A 6,929-nucleotide genomic window follows, 5' to 3' on the forward strand; every position below is an offset into this window, starting at 1 on the left:
AAACAAGCTAATCTTAAATGTCAAAGTAGAGAGGAGCCTAGTAGGCCTATTTATTTTCATTCATTACACAATATGAATAAGCTATGCAGACAGTTGTAAAGAAAGAACATCTTTTTCTTCTGTTCTCTACTTGTTATAGTTACACAGTATTAGGGGTGTGGGCTGTATTAAAAGTATCCACTGTTCTCCCATGCTCTAACACACAGTAACGATGAAATGTGTGCTGTTCTCACATTCTTCCTCTGTATGTACACATAAACAACAAGGCAGGGAAATATAAAAGGAATTTATTTTATTGTTTGGGTACATTATTGTTCAGTGTACATGCTCACATCTGAAACAAACTTTACGTGCTTGATAACTCTCCCACCCCGCAGACATCTACACGTCAATAATGATTTATATTCATAGCGGCAAGTGCTATGTAGCTCCACATAGGGGACAGAGGAAGTGACATATAGCACATTCATGCGGCGTCGGAACCGCGTAGGAAATTCACAGCCGCACCGGCAGAGCTCCAGAATGTGCAACTCGGCCAGCTCACACGCGGACGCGCTACAAGTGCGAGGGCCCGCCCAACACTGCTTGCAGCTTTAATTTTTTATTGTTATTTTATTATTCATAGCATAAGAGTTGTTAATGTGACAAATATTTTATTCATTTTATGTTATAAGATTACAAACACACCTCAAAAAGCTATTGTATATTAAATTGGAATGTATAATAATGTTTTATCAAATTCAAATTGGTAAAAACCATGTTTTGCAGATATCCCATAAGAAGTAAATGACATGCTAGTTGCTATCAAAGTAAAGTGTTTTTATTCTTATATCCAGTCATAAATAAATACACAGCAATAAATCCACAGCAAAACAATCACAGTTTTTTTTTATATACAACTATCTCCCTGGCAGTCCAGATCCAGCACCACAGTGGTGGTCTCAAAAACAAGTTTATACATCTGGAATTTAACAATTTCTTTCTGCTGGGGCGGCAATAGCTTTAGGGACGGAGCCAGGCTTTGTAGGAAAAGCTCATCCTCTGATAGAGGTGGGGAAGGACTCTTCAGTGCTTGGAGAAGCAGTGTTTCGATCTCCATCTCCCTGGCTCTCTTGTGGGCTCTCCTTCTCCTAGTATGAAATAATAAAACAGTATTTAGTGGAAGTACAGCATTGCCTCAAGGCATCAGTTGAAATCAGTCAACAGACAAAATTAACAGACATGACACAGGAATATACACACACTGGTTATACAGGAAAACATTTATGCCATAAAAACAACTGATGTCATGTGCAGACCTACTGGTGTGTTGTCAGGTGCTGCAGGGGCATCAACAGTACTTAGCTCAGCCTCACCAAATGATAGATCTGGCAGGTTTGGAGAAGTGAGATGAGTATTTACACATTTAACATTAAGTTAGAATATCCCTACTGTGACACAAAACATTTGGTTATCATAAAACGCAGCGTTTCCCATGTAGTCGGTGTTCAATTGTAAACAAACCTCCCATATTTGAGGCTGATAGTCCTGCTGTTGACTCTGGCCCCTGCTCCAAACCTGGGGATGGCTCACTAGAGTCGACCTCCCCCGCCATGTTACAGCTTGTCTTTCTTGGGGTAACAAAGGGGTCAAGGAACGAGAAGACCCCAGAGAACTTCCCCTTTAGCACGTTCCCGGCCGCTGACCCAATTCTTTTGTCAGTGTCCTTCTTTTTTTCCTTCAGATAAGTATCTCACAGGCCCTTTCCACTTCTTCCTACACACGCCCTCTGGCAAGAAACACACATAAACACGAATCATTAAATGTTTTAAGCAGTTTGAACACCGGGATAGCACTAACTATGCTGTATGCTACCTTGAAACTTACCAGACAGGCCAACTTCCTCGCTGACTTTGGTCCAGGCAACTTTCCTTCTTTGTTTCTTTCTTTTCTCTGTAACTGTAGAATGATGTGTTCAGTTCAGGGCGCGCACACACAGCAACAATGATCTTTTTTTCCTTGTTGACGGGCTGTTTAGTTCTGGTCTGTTCTGTTCTTCCTCCGCTGTTGTGTTTATGTGAAAACGGGAAACGGAAGGTGTCGTCAACGTCAGTACATCGGTGACATACTGACAATGCTGATAGGCAGCACAGCGTCATGCAACTCTCTCGCTTGAGTTGGACATTTTCAACTCACTCTTCGCGTCGCTTTACACCACCCAACAGGAAATTGTGGCTCTGCGCGTCTTTGCATTGACTTTGTATGTAAACTCATTGCCCTGAACACTTGCTTCACTTTTGGTCTGAAAGCACCAAAAGTATTTTGTGCAACGTCCAAAGTGCGTGACAATTCAGAGCACTATCTGACGCAGTTCACGTGCGAGGGCTCGTCCAACGCTGATTGCTGCTTCAATATTTAACTGAATTAGTCTGTTGCATTTCTTTTACCTGTAGGTATCGCTAAAGGATTTTAAATTGCTGATGGAGCAGTACTTTGCAGCAGCATTGGTAGCAGTCACAGCTAAAAGCTGACAGCTCTCACGCATTTATTTTAGTGAATGCCCATTCTTGTTATTATTTGTTGTCTGCTGCGCCCCTCAAATTCCTGTGAGCTGGAATGAGCTAGAAACATGAAACTTGGGGGAATAAGTGGAAATGGTGTGCATAGGCTTTTGGCAACATGGTGGCGCTGTAAATAAGGCTTAAAAATGCAAACTTTGATAGGCCATACTCCTCACGCCGTAAGTCCGATTGACTTGAAATTTCTCACACAAGTCCAGCTCAATGTGCTCTACAAAAAAGCCTCGAGGACCATTAAGGTCCGCCTAGAAAAAATTTCATTTTTGACATCTCCTTCTAGACCGTAGCTCCAATTGCCAGATATACCTGGACAGTTTGATATACATATGCCACTAGGGGGTTCTACAAGCACAAGAAAGGTTCTTGGCATTCATTCATATTCATTCTCCAATTCTCCATATTAATTCTACAATCATCACAAATCTCACAAACTAGGCCCTTGTAAGTAACTAAAACATGCACTTCATTAAAATTTAACACCAGGTGGCACTATAAATGCAAACACACTGCTGGCGATTTAACGGAAATCCGGCCACAAACTACAAAAATGTTCTGTATTTGTATAGCGCCTTTCTAGTCTTTTCGACCACTTAAAGTGCTTTTACACTACATTCATACACTGGTGGAACAGCCACCAGAGGCAAATCAGGGTTCAGTATCTTGCCCAAGGACACTTCGACACGCAGCCTAAAGGAGCCAGTAATTGAACCGTCGACCTTCCAATTAACAGGCAACCCGCTCTACCTCCTGAGCCACAGCCGCCCCTAAAAACAAATCAAGGTAGAGGAAGAGGCCACACATAATGAAATGTCAATTTAATGAAACTTTACAACCTTTCTCTTTCAATCTACCTAGTAAAGTACAGTGAAATTACTGTTGATGAGATTAAGCCCTGACCATACAATACTTATACTGAAGGTGTAAAAAATGTTAACACACTATTGATCCATTACCATTTGAATTATTTACAGTTTTAAGAGAGAACCGCAAATGAGAGATGTGTATTTGAGTGCTAAGCTTTACATTTACATTGTTAGAGTGATTTCTAGTTTGAGCAGTGTTCTAGGATCCAGGTGCGAGAGCCCTCCCCCAGTGTTTGGTCCCTAAGGGAGAGATAATTGACAAGTCCTTCTGTTAAATGGCTACAAACAGAGGCCAAAGAAGAGAAAAACCTATCCCGCTACAAATGCATAACTGAACGTGGCTTTATACAAATTAAGCTATTGATCAGAAAATGTTGGTCCAATCGTTACTAAACGTGCAGGATTTGTTTCATAACAATATCTAACCCCATTTCTGAAGTTATTTTGAAGTTGCTAATGCGAAAAAAGGTTTGAACCTGCGACTCGCCACTTGCGGCTATATTTTTTGGATGATCCATCCAATGATCCATACTGTAGCAGCATTGGTAGCAGTCACAGCCAACAGCTGACAGCTCTCACATGCATTTACTTTAGTAAATGCCCATTCTAGTTAATCTTTTTTACAGTCACATTTAACTAGTCCCACAGTCTTTGACGTAGAAACTCCGTTCAAACACCAAGTTCTTTGGCTCAATGAGGAGAGGGGTGCTATTACTTTTCTCATTATTAATACCTTAAATACCAAAATATTTAAGGTTTCCAAGGGAAATCTTCCCATTCTAAGTGAATGGATTGGTGGTTAAAATCCTCCACATACCTCCTCCTCACACTTTGAAAGTTCACCAGTTCAGCATACTTTCAGCTATACAGACTTGATTTAAACTTTAACTTCTTGTGACCAATTTAATCTATTATGATGCATTCAGCTATTTAATATATTTTATGGTTTATTCACTATCGCTGTCGTAGTTTTATGCTTTTTTCAGCTCTTTTCTGAGTTTATAATGAGTCTGTATTGCGTGAGCCAGAGTGTGTGACATCATCATTAGAGTGGAGAAGCTTTGGAAACTCATCTTAAAAAAATGTCTTAAACTCGCTGGCATGACCAAAATTTTAACTCTTCATGCATAAAAAAGAAATGTAGTAAATCTTGTTCTGGTTGCTCACATGGGCTATTTAAATTGCTCGGACTTACAGATTTGGCTCGGTGCCATTCCAAAGGACAAGAGTGACAGGCAACTCCTCCATTATCAGCCATTATAAATTTGTGTGGAAATTTCTGGACCAGAGTAGAATAGTTTTTTTAACTCACTGAAGTATTCACTTTTTTTTACTTTATCCTCACAAAAAATATGAAATATTTCACAAATGCATTAATTTCGCTGATACAACCTATAGTATTTATGGACATTTATTTGACAGAAAGTTTCAGAGGGATTGTCCTATATGTCTCTATGGTACAGCTGGTTACCTTGGTGATGTAAATTAGCCAATGAAAGATCAAAGGACTGGGTCCTCTGTTCTGATTGGTGGACTGAAGTTAAACTATTTTCTGAATACCTGTCTGTGTCCTCTTCACTGAACACATACAGACACACATTTATACATTGATAGACACAATACACACACACACACACACAAAGCCCCCCTCCAGCCAGTTTTAACTGCCGTTTTTGGTGAACGTTCTTTCTCAAACAGAAAATGGGGGTGTGGTTAATAGTCGGACGTAATACATGACAACCAAAAACTGACCGGCTGGAGTGTTCACTAACTATATGCTGTGTTAACATCACAACACTGTAAAGTTTAGTACACTTTAATGTCTGGCAGGAGCAGCTATTACTTACCCGTGACAGAAACAAATGTGCGCGTATCAGCTGTTATCAATCATACAGTCGATGGTCCTGTCACGCACTGCACACGATAACTCCCACTACGTTTTATGGGGGCTCTATTACTCTGTTGAACTGTATGTAAAGACTTCTGATACCATTGCTTCCGCCGATGCATTGGTAAAACGGCCGTCAGTAAAATGCATGTTGCAGACTGTATATAAGACGGTGGCAGGTGAAAGTGCGACGCGTTTTCTGTCATCTGTCCTCCAATACTGTACGCAGAAATTCCATAATGAAAATGAACACACTAAACCAAGAGGAGTAAACTAAAAAAGACACTCTGTTAGCTAACTTTCTGCTATAACTATCCTAGCTAATTACACCTGGCTAACTACAACTAACTTAACTTAGCCAACTAACTAAGTTCTAAGTAAATGACATGATAAATTGGTTAGCTAGCTCACAACGATGTTTATCGGTTTGACGCTGTGACTTAACAAGGCGTGACGTTGTGACAGTTTTTTAACGAGACATGACAGTGCGCCTGTGCAAGCTTGGAGAATGACATATGACTTAGGGAATTACTATAGTCATACGTCACCACCCCGTTTTAACAATTAAGCAATTTTTGCAACTTTGAGCACAAAATTAAGCTATTTGACTTATGATGGTCATATCATTTTATTTTACAATAGAAATGTACAGTTTATAGAAAATTTGTGTTGAACTGATTTGAAAATAATAACTTAATAAGTAATAATAACTAACTAATAAAGTGTTGGGTCAACTGTGAGGGCCCCTGTGGAAAATTCCAAACTGAGACACATAAAAGGTGAATAACACTTGTTTAGTCTATTAAGCTTTTAAGCAATGTTTAGACCTTTACATTACATTTACTCATTTGGCAGACGCTTTTATCCAAAGCGACTTACATTTGAGGAACAACATACAAGCATCAACAGAGCATCAAATACAGATCTACAACTGACAATACATACTAGTAAGAGCAGCAATAAATACTATTAAGAGCTCATAGTACATATCACATCAATGGTGTAAATACCTAGAGAAGGAATTAAGAGTTAACAAAAAGTGCAATCAAAACAAAATAGCGTAATCAATACAAGATAATTGTAGGGGATAGAAGAGGAAGAGCACAGGAAGTGCATTTTAGAGGTTATAAGAGGAAGTGTTCTCGGAAGAGATGAGTTTTCAAGAGCTTCTTGAAGTTGGAGAGGGACGCCCCTGCTCTGATGACGTGTGGTAGCTCGTTCCACCATCGTGGTGTCACAGATGAGAAAAGCTGGTACTGGGATTGCTTTGTGTGAAGGGATGGCAGAGCCAGGCGGCATTTATTGGAGGAGCGTAGCGGCCGAGAAGGAACGCAAGTTTGTATTATGGAGTAACTACTGGGTGCAGATCCAGTAGTCACTCTGTATGCATGCATTAGTGACTTGAATTTGATTCTAGAGACCACGGGAGCCAGTGGAGGTCACTGAGTAATGGAGTGACATGAGTCCTTTTGGGCTGATCAAAAACCAGACGTGCTGCTGCGTTCTGAACCATTTGTAAGGGTTTCACCACACAAGCTGGAAGACCTGCTAGGAGGGCATTGCAATAGTCGAGGCGAGAGATAACCATGGCCTGTACCAGAAGCTGGGTGGCGTACTGAG

At 40.3% G+C, this 6,929-nt stretch overlaps 1 long non-coding RNA gene across 2 annotated transcripts; it reads right to left on the reverse strand.

Moving 5' to 3' along the window:
- Positions 1-802: 802 nt before the first annotated feature.
- Positions 803-5,313, reverse strand: LOC123985085. Of its 2 annotated transcripts, none has more exons than XR_006828599.1 (5): positions 5,269-5,313; positions 1,867-1,938; positions 1,504-1,768; positions 1,303-1,367; positions 803-1,130 (listed from the first exon to the last, which is right to left on the reverse strand). It is a non-coding gene; the product is annotated as an uncharacterized LOC123985085 (long non-coding RNA). The 2 variants fall into 2 exon arrangements; XR_006828598.1 differs by having other exon boundaries at positions 1,867-2,043; positions 5,269-5,290.
- Positions 5,314-6,929: the final 1,616 nt, after the last annotated feature.

The sequence above is a fragment of the Micropterus dolomieu genome, linkage group LG16, assembly GCF_021292245.1.
Source record: "Micropterus dolomieu isolate WLL.071019.BEF.003 ecotype Adirondacks linkage group LG16, ASM2129224v1, whole genome shotgun sequence".
Taxonomy (NCBI): domain Eukaryota; kingdom Metazoa; phylum Chordata; class Actinopteri; order Centrarchiformes; family Centrarchidae; genus Micropterus; species Micropterus dolomieu.